A 17,355-nucleotide genomic window follows, 5' to 3' on the forward strand; every position below is an offset into this window, starting at 1 on the left:
CCCATCAGACCCCCTTTCTGGTTGAACCCCCACCAAAGCTTTGTGCAATGCAAAACAAACCACAGAGTGCTGAAATAATTACAGCCCCTAAGTGGCTGTGCAAAGACACCAAGGACCTTCCTGCCCAGGATGGTTATAGCTCTCAGCAAAGCTGCCTCAGAACATGCTTCCAACCACAGACCTGCTTTGGCACTTGGTGGTGGGGTCTGTACCTCAAGCTTTGGGTGGCTTCCCCTTAAAAATCAACTGCTCAGACAAACTGCTCTGGTTCTGGAAGAGCTTAGGCCCACAGCAACCTCTCAGAGAAACCTGCTTTGGGCAGCAACCGCCTGCAGATAAACCCCTCAGAGAAACTTGCTTTCGGTAACAAACATCCCTGGCTAAACCCCTCAGGGGGACCCTCTTCGGGTAACAACTGCCCCCAGCTAAACTCCTCAGAGAAATTTGCTTTGGGTAACAACCGCCCCCAGGTAAACCCCTCAGGGGAACCCTCTTCGGGTAACTGCCCGCAGGTAAACCCCTCAGGGGAACCCTCTTCGGGTAACTGCCCGCAGGTAAACCCCTCAGGGGAACCCTCTTCGGGTAACTGCCCGCAGGTAAACCCCTCAGGGGAACTCTCTTTGGGTAACAACCGCCCCCAGGTAAACCCCTCAGGGGAACCCTCTTCGGGTAACTGCCCCCAGGTAAACCCCTCAGGGGAACTCTCTTTGGGTAACAACCGCCCCCAGGTAAACCCCTCAGGGGAACCCTCTTCGGGTAACTGCCCCCAGGTAAACCCCTCAGGGGAACTCTCTTTGGGTAACAACCGCCCCCAGCTAAACCCCGCACAGAAACTCCCGCCCCCGTCTCACACCCTCGCTCACCGCTGCCAGCACGGAGGGTGGCAGTGGTCACCGGAGGAGCCTTATATAGCCTCGGTGCAGCTCGGCTGAAGGCGATTGGCCAGGAGCCCCGGCAGCGGCTCTGGATTGGCCAGCGCGCAGCCCGGGCCCCGCGCGGCCCGAGGGGAGGCTGCGGTGCCGCCATGAGGGGCTGGGCGGGCGCGGGTCCCCGCCTGTGCTGCGCGTTACAGGGAGCGGCTGCCCCTGAGGGGGCTGGGGGCCTCGGGGGAAGTTGGGGACACCAGGACGAGGGTGCCAGCACCTGACGTGGGCTCATGGGGGAGAGGGTGGGGGCCTGGGGCGCCCGGGAGGTGAAGCAGAAGCAGCTGCTGGTGGGTGTTGGTGGCTCCCGTGGCGTGGGTTGGGGCCTGCAGGGCTCAGGGGCGGCACCAGGCTCTGGGGTGTGTGGGGTGGCCTTGGGGGGGCCCGTCTGTGCGTCAGTGGCGGGGGTCAGGGCCCCTCTGTGTGTGGGGGGGGGGGGGTCAGGGCCCCTCTGTGGCGGGGACTGTGGCCTGGTGGCAGGCCGTGTGTGGCCATATCCTGCACAGGGCTAGCTGGCGCTGGCCCCCTCCGCCCCCTGTGCCCCAGCCCCGGCTGTGGGAGAGGGTCTGGGGGCAATACACAGTTCTTGGGTTTCTGGTGAAGGCAACTGCAGCTCTTTCGCTCACTTCTTCTTGCTGACTAGTCTGGCAGCCAGCCTTTGGGCTGAGCGTCCTCCTGTTGGCTCGCTTGCCTCAGCCGACGGCTGTCTCGCAGCATGGTGTCGGGGGCTGGCAGCCTGCTCTTGCCCCCTTAGCCGGAGCCGACCTCCACAGAACACACTTGACCTCTCGGTTCTGTGGAGGGGGTGGTTCAGGCCTCCCAGATGTCATCTGCCCTCTGTAATTTGTCATCTTTTAAGGCATGATGCTCAAAAGTGGACAGTCTCCAGCTGAGAACTCCTCAGCAGTGAGCAAAGTGCACTAATTATCTACTGCATCTTGCATATGATAGTAAGTATGTATCTTTGGAGGAGAAAGAGCAGACCAAGTGGATAGTGGTCTTTTTGGACTTGAAAGAAAAGATACGCAAAATTACATGGAACACTTTTAATTAATTGCTGCCTGCTGAGAGCAGCTAGCAAGACAGCCCTTAGCCCCTCAGCATTCAGGCAATTAGTTAACTCTGTACTCCACCTGAGATGGTGGATCAGCTCTGTATTTATTCAAATTTTGGGTAAGATCAAAGTGAATCACTTCCGTGATTTATTGTCTGCAAGAGAAAAATATCTACATCTCATTTCTTCAAAGAGTGCAGTCTCCAGCTCAGGGATCAAAGCACTGCCAGGGAAATGTTCTCCTCTGGGGAGGGTTCATGACTGAGCTTCTCACTTCCTTAGTACCTTTTGGCAGGTGCTGTGCGTGACACGGAGCCTGTTCTTTGCTTGTGTCACCAAGGTCAGTCAGCCCAGAACCACCTTGCTCACAGTGGTGGGTGCAACCGCAACGCTTTGTCCTTGGCATTGCTGGCTGAGCAGCCCTTTTTCCTGGAAATCACAACTGGTTTGTGGTCAGGCAGGAGGAGTCCTCAGCTGCAGCTGGGCTGGGAACTGTAAGGGAACCAGTAAGAGAGCATGGGCTGCTGCAGATGGACCCGACAGCAGTGTCCTGCTGCCAGCACTGATCCTGGAGCTACTGCTGCCTTTAGAGTTCAATTTCTGAGACAAAAGCATGAGCCAGCCCCTGATGCAGCTCCCTGGGGCCTCCCATGTTCTCCTGCTGCACCTAAACTAATCAATCTGCATCTCCCTGTAGGTACTGGGTGAGACGCAATGGTCTGGGCAGAGCGTGTTTTTCAACAGTCTGGGGTGGAACATGTTGTGTGAGGCGTGGGGCCATGCTCTTTCCTTGGTCCCTGGTGAGTTGTGATGAGGTCCATCGCACATCACATAAGCAGCAGAAACATCTCGATTTTTCCACTAGTTCCCTGTCTGTAGGCTGTTTGCCACATGTGCAGGGGTACTGCTGTGCGGTGGGTAGCTGGGATCCAAGGTACTCCTGGAGTTGCAGTGAATTAATACAAGGCTGTCATCGAGCCATTTATACCTCCATCGGGTTAGGCAATTTTAACAAGAAAGAAACAGTCCCAGATGCTCGAACTCAAAGCAGGTCTTGCTTAAGGCTGAGGTTGTACAAGCAGGCACTGGAACTGCAAATTGTGAACTGAACTTGCAGTTAACCTCGAGGTAGGAAGTGTATTATAAACTGTCACAAACAGTAGCAGTCATGGTATTTGCTCATGATTATTTTGTGGGTTTTTTTCATTAAAAAGCTCCAATTGTGTATCAGGTAGTTAGTGATCAGATATATTTTAGAAGTGGTTTTATTCAGCAATCCCAGAATCCACAGGGAGAAGGTGTGGATTCCTGTCAGACTGGCAGGGCCACGTTCACCTGGCTTACCCTGCTGCTGGGAGGTCCCTGAGTTTCAGGGAGCACCAGGAGCAAAGCAGCAGCAAAGCCCAAGGAAAAGGAGAGAAAACGAGCACTAAAGAGGCAGAGCACTTCTGTAGCAGAGCAAATTCCTCCTCCTGCTCCCACCTCCACTGCATCCATTCTGGCTTGCAAAGGAAGATGGACTTCTGCAGCACAGAAAACCTCGTGGGAGAAGGGGACAGCTTCATGGCACAAACCTCCTGCTCCAGGAGCTCGTCACCTTGAAGATCACGTGAATGTGGCCCTGATCATCCTTCACAGGATGGCAAAATTTGGTGTGGCTTTTGGCACTGAGAAGCCTTTGGCTGGCTCCAGGTTTTTCTCTGGCCTTGTTCTACTGTTCAGTGACAGTCCCTTTGCTCGAGCCTGGCAGCCTGCAAGAAAGGTGGAGAAAAGCTCAGTTTGCAATTGTGCAAAATTCCTCCCCTCTCTTGGGGTCATCTGGGCAACTGGAGAACTGTGAGCTTGTCACTGATGGCTACAGACACACCAAATACACTGCCCTTCACTCCTGCACCTACCCACCCTGCCTCTCCTGTTCCAGGCAGTGCCACATGCTAATCAAAAGCCAAACCTTCATCCTTCAAATTGACCCCATCCTGGGGGAGGAGGGCTGTGAGCCAGATGGGGGGTCCTAAATGCTTCTCAGCAGGCTTGGCCCTACTGGCCTGAGTGGCTGCCTCAAAGAGGTTTGGGTTGCAATTTGCCTCATTATTAGTGCTGACGTGCAGCCCCTCCAGGACACATTCTGTGCCCAGGGGAGCTACCTAATGATACATCACAGGAGCCGAATTGCCCTGCTGGTGTCGGCTGGGGAAGGGACCTGGGCTTCAAAGGAACCCCCTCACTTCCTTTGTGTGGAAGAAATTTCCCCATGTCATTAAAACCAGTGGGCCTGCGAATCTGTAGCCGTTGGTGTTGGAAAACAGGATGGTGTTGGCACGGCAGGGCAGGGTAGCCCTCCCGAGAGGGATTCACTGGGGTCACTGATGCTCTGACACGGGGATGTCTCCTGCTGCGCTGCGAAGCGGTGCCGTGCTTGCAGGGGCAGCTGTGAGCTGATAATTTTACAGTGGATGGGAGACATGGCTGCTTGCTGGGGGCAGGCTTTCTTAGGATCTCACACATCCATGCCTGCTGGCACTCTGCACTTGGGGGTCAGGGGTGCTGGGCATGCCTCTGGAGTCCAGGGCAGATACAAGGACAGAGTGACTCGCCTCTGGAGGGTCTGTCCATCACCACTGATGCCAGAGCGCTGAGGGCAGTGACACTCACAGCCCTGGCACTAGGTGGAAGGTTTCTTGTCCTTGTGAGTGTCACATGTCTGTGCCATCCCTGACTCATCACACTGCAGTCCCTTGGCTCCTTTAGACCCTCAGCAAGAGGGTGCAGTCCCAGCGATGGTGCAGGAGGAGAGTTTCAGCAATTACTGTGAGCAAGCAGGAATGAGAGGTTGTCATGGATACCAATATGCAATTAGGGACCCAATTCTGCACTGCTCTGCTCCTCTTGTCCTCTCTTGCCCTGTTGTGTGGGATCTGTGGAGGCCCCACTTCATATCACAGAGATAAAGGTGATTGAAAAACTAAAGTTGTTGGAAACGTGGCTTTGGTTCCTAACTTGTTCACCCAGCTGTACCTTCCAGCCCCCATTTGCTGGGATGAGTCTGGATTCAAAGAAGTCTGCAGGAGGGGAAAGCTGGGACAACGGTTTTGAGTGAAGACCCCCAAACTCTCAAACCAGCATGGATATTCCAAACTGCACAAAGCCAGCATGTATTTCGGGCTACCCAATTGCTGGTGGTGGAAAGGAAGATGAGGGAAGAGATGTGTACAAGGAGAGGGGTTTGGCAGCCTGGGGAGAAAGCCCTAACTCTGAATGTGCTGGGGAGATTAAACCTCTCCTGGGCTGGATTCAGGCTTCTGCAGAGAGCTGGGCAGCAGTTTTACTCAGCACTTATCCCCTGGGCTGTGTAGGACTGACGTTGTGACCTCCAGAAGCTTTACAAGTGCAGACAAGTTTCGCCATGTTTTAATTTTCAGACGAAAACATCTCCCCAAATATAAAACTGAGAGGTCTCATTATTTCAGGCTGAAATGTTTTGGATTTCCCATTTGCAATTAATTTCTCTATTTATTTATCCAATGCCTTTTTTTTGTTTTTCATTCTGGCTAATAAAAAATTCCCGTTGCTCTTTCCCCACAGAGTTGATCACAGTGTTCTAGTTGGATTTTAGGCATAAAATAAATTCTGGACCAGACCCTTTTTTAAAAATGGCATTACTTAGGGACCTTGGGAAGATGAAATTTTGGTTCACGTGTTACTTCTGAAAAGGTTCTATTACATGCAGACACATGCACAGAATGGCCCTGATTTAACAGAAGACCTTTTCGGATCCAGAAAGACTGAAATCTGACATAAATAAGAATATTTTCAAGATGACTGCTTGCAAACATAAGCATCAAGTATTTATCTCAATCTGGTTAAATAGTGTGGGCAGATGACTACAAATGATTGTGATGCTGCCACTTACTGCCTTATTACCCCACACCAAAAATCCTTTTGATTTTCCAGAATCCTGATGATCTTGGTCTTTCTCTGAGACCCCAGTCCAGGGAAGCACCTAAACATATGCTGACAGACATCCCAGATGCGGAAAATACTGTGGGTGCTTAACAGACTTTTGAATTGAACCCAGGATGGGAGCAGCCTGCCTTTTTTTTTTTTTTTTTCTTGTTCATGTGGAACAGCAGCACTAGGAAGGCAGTGGGGGAGTGGAGTCTGACGTTGTAGGAAAGAATCAGGAACCCGTAAAACATCATGAAATTAAAGAGGCTTTTGACCAACCCCATAACAGAGTGTTTAGAGAAACGTGTGTGCTAGATCCGTGCTTGTTTGCATCCATGCCATCATCAGCTGGACACCTTCTTGCCTCCCTCCAGGCTACCAGCCCTGGTCTGCCCAAACCCCTTCCATGTCCCAGTTCTTTGAGCTCTCCTGGAGGAGGCTGGCTTATGGGGAATTTCACTGCCAGGCCTTTTGCTCGGCCCTTGATTGCAGAGGCCAGACAGCCTGTATTGAGAGCCAGCTCCCCCCAGCCCTTTCCCACCGACTCACGGTACAGCCCACGCAGCTGGGGACTGAGGACAACCATGACTCCCGCCCACAGCCCCCACCATGGACCTGCTAATTACACTTGTCTCAAGATTAGTCAGAAGGAATCTGTTCTCTCCGAGCTGGGCTGCGGAGCTAAGTTGGGCAGCAGCTGCCACTGCCTCCTCACTGCAGCCCATGCCAAGCGAGCAGTCTCCTTACGCATTGCTGGGTCTCTGGCATGTACGCAGCCTCCTCAAGGCAGCGGGTGGGCATTAGCTTTGCCTCATTAGCGTGATTGTGGTTTGGGCTGCAGCCCTGCTGGCAGGCAGGTTCATTCAAAAGGGGGTTTGCAGCGCCCTTTAGGATTTTGCAGGGGGGAGACGCTGAGAGTGACTGAAGGGGTGGAGCAAATCCAGGCTCCACGGCAGGGGGAGACCCCCAGTGCTCCTCAGCCCCTGTGTCTCTGGGAGCTGTACATAGCCTTCCCCCAGGGGCTTCACCTCCAGCCTGGCAGAGCGACTTCAAGGTGATGGTCACAGAACTGACTTGCCCGTTTCCTCCGCCTCCTTTCCTTTGGCTTTACCCCAGGTCTCCGCGCTCCCTGCTTCAGGGACTCTGGAATCCAGCTCTCCCATCTCTGCCTTTCCCCCTACCTTTGGCTCGTTGATGTCAAAGCTGTGTTTAATCACCTGCTGCGGTCCTGCCGAGGAGCTTGGTGAGCTGGAGGAGAGCCAAGAGGAGCAGGAGAACCACAGAGCTTTACAGCTAACCAGGGGCCCTCCTGTAACCCCCTGCCCACCCCTCCTGCCTAGAGACCCCCTGCCCCCTCCCCTCAGACAGCGCATCACTGCTCTGCCTCTTCTCCACTTTTCCCCCTCCTCTCCTCGCCTCTCCCAGGTGGTTTCCAGGATTCCTGCCTGGGGACTGGCCGTTGATGGGCAGATTGGTCTGCAGGCGATGGATGAATGGCACCATCTCACCCTTCACTGGCCCTCAGCAAACACTTGCCAGCCCATGCTTTCTGCTAAGGTTCCTTGGGACAGCTTAGCGCCTCTGGAGCTGCTGTACTGAACACAAGATCTGGGGCTAGACCCATATCCCTGCTCTGAATTTGCTATTTCTACACCCAAGGAGCAGAGCAAGCCCCTTCCCTTGTAAAGAAATGAAGCTGGGTTAATTAACAGTATACAGCTGTGGGCTGGCTTCAGGGGCTGATGTGGATGATGTGCAGCTGTGGCTGGTTCCTGCTAAGTAGTTAAATAGCTCTAAGGAGCCTATGGAAGAGGAGCAGCCAATGAAGAAAGACCTGCAAGAAGCAGAGGGGTGAGAGAGTGTGCTCCGGGTATAGGAGGGACAAGGAAGATACAGCAGGGGGACTTGCCTGAGGAGTATGAAGAAACAGCCCGGCCAGTAGAATCCGACCGACGGTAAAAGCCTTGTTGTAGCCTACTGGTTTGTTTGTGCTGCAACATTCCCTGGCTCGCATTTCCCGGCCCCCTGCAGCCCCCTGCCCGCGCGGCGCGGCTGCCCTCTCCCGGGCTCTCCCGCAGCCGCTGGGCGCCGGGAGGTGCCGCCTACGGATGCTGCTTCTGGGCGGCCGCGAGGGGGGGAATCCGTCGCCCAGCCCTGTGTCCCCCTCTGAAAATGAAGAAGTGTGAGGCTGAGCTTTCTCCTGCCCTGTCCTTTGTCACATTGACCCTAGCAAATGCTCTGGCTGAAGCTCTTCCCAGGGGTTGCTTTTTCAGAGGTGTGTAAAAAAAAAAAAAAAAAAAAAAATATATAGAGTCATTCCTTAGTGCAAGACTGCTTGGGAATGATGCTTTCCACAACTAAGGACAAACACTTGGTTCAACCTGGATGATAGGTCCCCTCCTTGTAACGCTCAAGTCCTGCTGCACCTGGAGCATCCAGTGTGGCAGAGCTGGAGTAAGTAGCAAGGAGTGAGGCTGTGGTGAGCAGGGCTGGTGCAGACCACCGAGTCAGACTGGACCATCTCTACTCATGTTGACTGTGAATGGGAAGCCACATCCTTTGGCAGGGTGGTCAGTGAGGAGAGGGTCCTCCCGCTAATACCTGGACACAGGCTGGATGGGGACCCTGCTTCACCTGGAAAGAGGAACGCATGGGTCAGGGAGGTCCAGGAGGAGAGCTTTGCAGGTCTCACTCCTTGGTGTTCCCAGCTGGAGGTGGCTGGCAGGTCCCAAGGCAGGGCTGCTGGCTGTCCTGGGAGGAAAGCAGAGGAGCAGTGCTTGGGCTCAGCTTGACAGGTGCTCACCTTGCTCTGGTCTCCTCTCCAAGGGTCCTGTTGGCTTTCCAAGGAGTCGGAGCAGAATATATCCACCTCCATGCTGATCTATTACCTGAGCAGCTACAAAGTACCAAAGGCAGGCTCCTCATGGTCCCCAGCACCCTGGGTCCCCCAAGGTATGGCCAGACATGTGGAGCACAGAGCATCCTGCCCTGCTGCGCAGTGTTGAACATCATGTTACCATGGCAAAGAGCAATCTGCTGCTGTTCCCCGTCACCTTAGCGATGGCTAACAGGCTGGGCAGCATCATGTCTCCTGCCCACCTTGGTCACGCTCACCAGGGCTGGGCTTTGTAGGAAACGTGGCCGTTCTTCTGGGGACCATCTGGGCAGGAGGCATGAGAGGAAATGTAGTTGCAAACATACTAGTAGAGGAGATGTGGTCAGAGAGATGATTAAGGGGCAGGAGGAGGAGATAGATAGATGGTGAGAGTGCTATGCAAGGCTTTTTTGGTGGAAATCCTAGCAGCCCAAGAGGCAGGGAAAACCCAGAAAGCCTAAACTGAGCACGAGTTTGCCCTGCAACTCAAGAGGGAGATTCCAGCCTCTCCAGATGTGGAAGGTACCTAGAACTGGCTGTGGAGGATACCTGAAAAAATAAGAACATGTTAAAGAAAATAGGAAATTGTGGTTTTGAAAGGGAAATTACACACATGCAAGAAGTCTCAGAGGGAGAAATGACAGTAGTTGCTGAACAAAGGAGAGCAAGATGTGGCCACATACAAGGGGGGACTTTCTTTCTGCTACCTTGGGCGCATCCTAAGTGAGAGCTCAGCCCACAGCTTCCAGCAGGAAGTTTGGATTCAAGCCTGGGATGCTTCAGGCAATCTCTTGGTTCAGATTGGAATCTCTTAAAAAGGGTGTGTTTTCTTAATGTTCCTGTTTGTCCTGGAAATGAGATTTAGGTTCCTATGATTGTCCACTGAGAACTAAAAGTGAGCAGTTAAAATACATGGACAGCCAGAAACTTGGGAAGAGTAAAGTTAAAAACTCCCTCTCACTTGTACCAGCATTTCTGGAGGCGAGATGTAGGGGGAGGGAGAAGTGCTTTTTGGGTAAATATGTTCAAATCATCCTACTGGCTTATGAAAAAATGTATACATGAGAAAACACCAGAAATTAAAAAAAAAACCAACAAAAAAACCCCCAAGAGAAATCAGAAAACACCCACCACTTAATTTAAGATACAACAGAAATACAGAGCAGGCAACAACTTAGAGACAGTTGAAAGCACCAGCAATTATTCTTGGGGAAAATAGTGACAAGTGAAGGCAGCCCTCCTTCCCTGTCCTCCCAGAATGAGGAAATCATGAGAAGATCTGTGGAAAAACCTTGCACTTCCAGCCCTGTGGCTGGGAGGGGTGGGGGCCAGATCCAGCATCACCCCTCCATCCCGGTGAGAGCCGAAGGGAAGGGCAGGGCTGAGCAAGCATCTCCGGGGGCTGGTTTTTTTCCAGGCTGTACCTATGGAGAAAGTTTCACCCTGGTGAATAACAGGATGAATGAATCCTTAGTGTTTCTTTCAAAAGGGAAAAAAAAACCCCACACCCAAACCCAACAAAAGCCAACCCCCTACACCCTAGATCAAGTTTTTCTGACAGTTTTAGCTTAAATAAACCAAGTCTGGCCTGAAATCGCTTGGGATGAAAACAGAGCAGCAGAATGACTGGAGATTTCCTTTTGATGTATGGTACGGGGCTGTGCATTCCCGTCCTGCCTGGTGCTGGCTGGGTCATGGCACAGCTATGGCTTTTCTTCCTTATCACCTCTTTTTACTAAATTTGCAGAGCTTGATAGTATCTTTGAGATCTCCACTCCGTTAAATTCAAGTGAACTCATGTTCAAAAATTATTGTAAAGAGGGCAGCCAGCCAGGGCAGACTCTGAACGACTCCATGGATCTCATTTCCTGAGGGAACCAGGCTAAGAATGTACAGGATCTGAGGCAGGTGTGACATTTCTGAAATTTCCCAGTTATGCTTTCATTTTAACTTATCAGCTCATTAAGGGATTTGTTTGTGAGTTCTCAGAAAATGTGTTTAGCAGTCACTGAGCATGTGCTGTGGTGTCAGGGGAAGGGATGCCCTTCTTGCATAGTAGAGAGCTCGGATCTCTGCTTGAAATACAAAATTCAGACTCGCGTATGAAGCTGAACTTGGGTCATCCATAGTAAAATGCCAAGAATACAGATTCCCTTTCTTAACTTCTTATAGCATTCGTTGCGCATTTGCCTGTCTTGGCGGGAGCACAAGCACTGCTTCGGTAAGTATTTAGAAAGATCATTCCCGGTATTGTTCTGACTAGGAATTACCTTTCCTCCACCCTCCCTCCAGAGGGGTGATGTGAGTTACACTCACGTGCAAACTCCGTTTATAAATATAAACTGATACGGGAGTGCCTCAGCAGTTTCTGCATCCCCACGTGGCTGGAAAGGGGGGATCTGGGCTTTGTGGACATTTTGCATCAAGGAGGTTTCATTATCCCTTGGCTGGTGTCAACTGCAGCAGTGCCCAGGAGTACAAACACAGACCTACCTCCTGCCCCTGGCACTGTCCCTCGTGGTCCCCTGTGGCAGACCTCATAAGGTGTCACTCCGTATGTCCTCGCAGCGGTCCCCTGAACTTGACTGGGGAGACCTGGATTGGCAGTGATTAAGTTAAATCTGGCGAAGGCGGGGGTACATCCAGATTCACGAGGAGAAAAAGGTGGCCAAGCTTGACCTCTGGTGGAGATTAAACTTGTCAAGCAAAAGAGTCACCAGCTTCAGTGCTGAACAAGAAGGTGCCCAAGTCCCTTGAGGACTCCCCAAGGGCATCCAGGGAACTACTGCTGGGCTCCCAGAGGAACAAGTGCTTTATGAGGGTGGCTGGCTCCGAGCCATGAAATCCCGATCCCCCTGTGCTGTTTAGCACAAAGGGAACGTGCCCCTTTTCTGCAGCCCTTGATGGCCCATGGAAGGCAGAGCTGGATCTCTTGAGATCATGATGCCTCTTAAAAAGATCCTTTGGGCTCCTGCTGCCCCAGAGCACCGCCTGGATCAGGTCCAAGGCGCACTGCCTAGACTGTGTCCAAGGACCCCCACCTAGATTGGGTCCAAGGAGCCCCGCCTAGATCGGGTGCAAGGAGCACCAGATAGACCAGGTCTGAGGAGCACTGCCTAGACCAAGTGCAAGGAGCACCACCTAGATTGGATCCAAGGAGCCCTGCCTAGACCGGGTCTGAGGAGCACCACCTAGATTGGATCCAAGGAGCCCTGCCTAGACTGGGTCCAAGGACCCCTGCCTAGACCAGGTCCAAGGAGTACTGCCTAGACTTTGTCCAAGGAGCCCCACCTAGATCGGGTGCAAGGAGCATCGCATAGACCAGGTCTGAGGAGCACTGCCTAGGTAGACCAAGTGCAAGGAACACCACCTAGATTGGATCCAAGGACCCCCACCTAGACTGGGTCCAAGGAGTACTGCCTAGGCTATGTCCAAGGAGCCCTACCTAGATTGGATCCAAGGAGCCCCACCTAGACCAGGTCCAAGGAGCACCACCTAGATCTGTCACCGCAGCTGCTGGGTCTCTTGGTTTCAGACTGGGATCAATCATCTGGTGACTGTATTCTGCTCCGGAAGCGCTCTCTGCTAAAGACAGCAACCCTGGTTATTGTAGGCAATCAACAAGTCGTGTTAGCAGTGCAGGGTCACGTTGATCTCCCCGTGAGGCCCCCAGCCCCTGGGACAGGCAGTGGTGGGCAGCTTCCCGGGAAGAGCAGCACAGCTTGGGAGCTGCAGGGAACAGCCAGTGTCAGAGAACGGGAATCCATACTTCAGATCCTATCAGGAATCAGTTGAACATGGCTCATTAGGAAGGAATTACGCCCTGATCTCTCTTCCGGTGATAAATAACTTTGGTGATGATAAATATTCAACATGGGCAGCAAAGCAACAAGGGTGGCGTTTATCTCTGGGCTGGTTTTCCCTCTGTGAAGGGTCAAGGGTTGTTGATAAAGGCAGGAGCTGCGCTGGTATCACCTCAGAATTAACCCTGGCGATACCGGGCTGCTCTCTGAGACCTGCAGAAGGGCTGTCAGTGCTCGGCAGTCAGAACCCTCCTGTGAGCCGCTTGGTACTTGTGAGCGATGCAGAGGGAGGAGCGGCACAAGGGTAGGGTTAAAGGGTTAGGGGCAGAAAGGACAGTGCGAAAAAGCAGGCTGTGGGGTGGAGGGAAGCACAGCTGCTCTGCGTAGGGAGGTGATAACTTTTGGGAGATGCTGCCGTTTGGGAAATGGCTCCGAGTGGTCTGGGGGAGCAGATGGTTGAGGGGGGGCAGCAGGCTCAGCCCAAAGGCACCTGGAAGGGCTCAGCATCTTCTGACGTGAGGGGTGATGATGCCGCTGTGGCAGTGACAGGGATGGAGAGGAGAGAGGGAGGTAGCAGTGGCCTCGGCTAGAGGCAGGTGAAATAGCAGGCGCAGGACAGCAGAGGGCAGCAAACGCCTGAATTCCGCTCCTGGCCTGGCAGGGCTGGCGTGAGCCGCCGGCACGGCTGGGCGATGCGGCCTGGTGCAGATTCACAGTGCACATCTGGGCAGATTTAAAAATAAAACAGGGAGCAAGGCGTTTAGATAGGATGGATATGTTCTTGCCACAAAGGCTTATTTTGAAAGACATTTCCTTTAGAAATTTCCTGCTGAGATATCCCCAGTGACCCCATCGCTGCCAGGGAGAAGGCGAGGCAGCATGTGATGCTTTGTGCTTTGATTATAATCAGAGTGGAAGGTTTTGACCAAATGAAAAGAAACTTCTGTGTGTGGGGATTTGATTTCCCAGGAACAGTAGCGACGCTGCATCTTGGTTGCTATTTGGGCAGATTCTTCCTACCTTTTAAGGTCTGAGCTTTGCCCAGCTCTGCTGTGGTGTTGTCCCTGTGGACTGCAAGGATGGAGATGCCCCGTTCCCTTCCCTGGGCATCCTCCGAAGGCTACACCTGGTCTCACTGCTTCAGAGGGGAAGCAAGTTTCCTTCATGCTTACAGACACAGCCAGCCAAGTACAAATTGAAACCGCAGCAGCACTTTGCACTCATGTCAGAGGACCTAAAGCCAAAATCCCACTCACGGTCTTGCCACTGCAAACCAGCACAGCTGGTGGGGCTGAGACTCACCTCTGGCATGTCAAGGTCTCCTGCTGCCCTCCGCATGCGGTGACTTCCCCATTTAATGCAGGGGACTGAGCAGGGGGATGGTTGTAAATGCTTTAAGTGTCATTAGTGCCCCAGGGATAATTTTGAGCCATCTGTCTCCCTCCTTCCCTGCAGATGCAGCCGATCCATACCAGACTTGATGCTTTGCTTTGCCCTTAAAGCGGCCGGGAGATGGCCCCGGCTACTGCCTCCTGTCATCACATCAGAAAGGATCATTCATCTTCATGAATGAGCTGGCCAAGTGGGGCCGTGGGTGCCAGGCCATTCCTAGGCTCTAGCTGGGGAGGGGTTTGGTTTTCAGGTGGTGGAGAAGGGTGCAGAGCCGTGGGTGCTGGGGGGAAAACAGCTGCAGTGGCCAGTCCTGCTGTGGTGGCACCTGGGGTATCCCAGGGTGGCATTAAGGCTGTTCCCTCCTCTTCACAGAAAATCTTTTAAACCCTTGCTTGTTTATGACCCTTATTTTTATGACTGTAGATGACTCTGCCAAGTATGAAGGAGTGGAGCTTTCTCACTGAGGCATATTTAGTTTGGTGAAATCAGTTTTCAGGCTCACGTCACCTGCCGAAGAGGCTCTTGTGGAGGTACAAGAGCAGTATCTTCAGTTTCCATAGGTGGCACTTAATGAGATCCCCATCGTTTATTGCTATGATGAGTCTGTAACAGGTGGTAGAGGAGCATTCGGGAGGAAACCCCTTACATGGCTCCTTGCATGACTGCAAGGCTCTGCTTAAATTTTGGCCCATGGCCATGGGATCTGGCATGTCAGGCACACAGAGCAGGGGAGAAGTCACAAACTGAAGAACAGCTGGGAGATATATTTATGGGCTCACAGCGTCCATATTTCCCGTTTAGGCTCATCCTGCCCTCCTTGCAGAGGCACCCACAAACCAAACACGTCCCCTGGCCATGGGATGCAGTGCTTTCTGCCCGGCTGGGAAAGTGGAAGCTTGAATGGAACATCACTTGTAGGAAAATAACAGTGTGCAGGTGAGTTTCGGAGTTGATTTATGTGGCTTTTTACTGATTTACACACCACGTTTTACACCCCTCTGTTGTAAATAACAGGAAAAGTATTAACAGAGGGAGACAGGTATAAGATTGGGACCAGGTACTCAGAAATATTTTCTCTGCAGTTTTTGCTCTGAATTCAACCTAATATTGCAGAGCTTTCAGTTCTGTTTTAAAGAAGGATACATCTCTTTTCCCCTTGAACAAAGGAAGAGATTTTCCCTTTGGTTTTGTATTTGAGTCACTCCATGTTATAGCAAATTGCTGGCAAAGTTGCAGTTATGGCTAAATGGTCACTTCAAATTTAAGTCTCTTTTCCAGCAGTTTTATACCTTTTTAAAGCAAACAATTGCTCTTCTGGGATGAAAATTTCTCCTCACTTGGTCTCTTTCTGATGTCAAAATATTCTGGAACAGAGGGAGAAAAATGGATCTGAATCCCTGAGATAGCTGATAGCACCTATTCCTTTCCAGCTGGTTTCCCTCATGCTGATGGCTGAAGAAGTCATAGTTCCTCTAATTTTAGTTGTAATTAGGGGTAATTTAGCCTTTCTCTGAAAGCGAAGGCAAACAAAAATACAGTGGTTAGCAAACAGGGTGGGATGTTGGATCTGTGGACTGGTTATTTGCTCAGAGTGGGAAGGTGTGAGTTTCCATCTCTGCTCTGCTTGAGATGACCTGGATGAATACAGCCCAGTCGCTTTTCTGTATCCCAGTTCCTCCTCTGTAAGATGGGGATGAGGATCCTATCTTCTGCCAAAGCCACATACGCAATACTGGCCTCGATGCCGGTACACCATGTAGCAATCCGGAGGGACTGTGGTGAGGAAGACTTTGGCCCCAGGAAACCAGACGGGTGCTGATGGCTGTGACATTGATGCGATCGGCTCTCTTAACAGAAAATGTCGAGGTCCTCCCACGTTACCACCCAAAACACGGGGTCCAGCTGCAGCAGGGAGGTGATGCAGCCATCCCAGCCGCAGGAGAGCACCTGGAAGGTGCAGAGGACATGGTGCAGCCCAGGGACATCGGGTCAGAGGTGGGCAGGAGTCACACCAAAGCGGCAGCAGGCTTTTGTAGCACAGAGATGGCAGGCGGTCTCTGCTTTTCTTAGGAGGGAGCTGCTGGGAAGGTCTGGGAGCAGTCTGACCTCTGTCCATCCCAGCAGCGTTCCAGTGAAGTTTTCCTCCTTCTGTTGCTGTTGCTGGAGGAAAGTTGGCAGTGAAAGCAAAGGGCACCTTCTCCCCTGCTGCTCACTGCAAACACACTAGTTGAGCTGAGGCTCTTTTTTCTGCCTCCACATGGTGAGGCTTTTCCTCTACAAAGATTTGTCACATCTGGCAGTGACCAGCCCTTGCCAGCCTTCACGCTACCTGCCCCAGCACAGATGTTTTAATCCTTGAGCTGTTCAGGGAAAGCCTTTGATTTTATTTTCTGGCTCCTGACAGGCATCTCGCCATGCTCCTCTGAGAATCTCTGGTTCTCCCTTTCCTTTTCTGCTCCTTTTTAATCTCTTCCCCTGATGACACAGGGAGAGGCTGTTGGTGCCAGGGCAGGGGTGCTGCCAAACTGCTTCCCTTGTCCTCAAGCAGTTGGGGCTGGAGCTGGCTGCAGCCAGGGGCTGTGATGTGGGCCAGCCTGCGTGCTGCGAGCCCAGCGAGGGATGCAGAGGCTGTGCATCCAATTTCCCTTCTTGCAGAGGTCAAACAGCCCTGGGGAAACAAATCCCACCTTTCCGGCAGGGCCATCCCACAGGAGTGTTGTACTGGGTCTGGCTGAGCCCCATAGCAGCCCCCCCAGCAGCACCATGCTTGCATTAGTAGCAATCACCAATTATATATATATATATAAAGGTAGTTATCACCACCTTTCTGTCTCTGGCTACTGCTGAGCTGTGCTCACAGCATCAAGGCTGTTCAACATTCCCCTCCTCACCAGTAGGCTGGGGGTGGGCAAGATCTTGGGAGGGGACATAGCCAGGACAGCTGACCCAAACTGACCAAGGGCATATTCCAGGCCATGTGATGCCTGCTCAGATATAACAGCTAAGAGACAGGAGGAGGAAATAGGGGCATTCGTTATTTACGATGTTTGCCTTCTGGAGCAACCACTACACATGCTGAAGCCCTGCTTCCCGGGAAGTGGCTGAGCATCTCCTGCTGGTGGGAAGTACAGGATAACGTCTTTTCTTTTGCTTCCACGTGCACAACCTTTGCTGTTGCTTCATTAAACCTCCTTTATCTTGACCCACAAGGGTTTTTTTCCATCTTATTTTCTCCCCTCCCTGTTCTGCTGAGGAGGGCAGCGATAGAGCGGCTTGGTGGGCACCTGGTATCCAGCCAAGGTCAACCCACCACAAGGGTGTAGGAAATTGTAGCTCCAATTGAGGGGAGGCATTATGGGATGG

Source organism: Falco cherrug, chromosome 20 (genome assembly GCF_023634085.1).
Source record: "Falco cherrug isolate bFalChe1 chromosome 20, bFalChe1.pri, whole genome shotgun sequence".
Lineage (NCBI taxonomy): Eukaryota > Metazoa > Chordata > Aves > Falconiformes > Falconidae > Falco > Falco cherrug.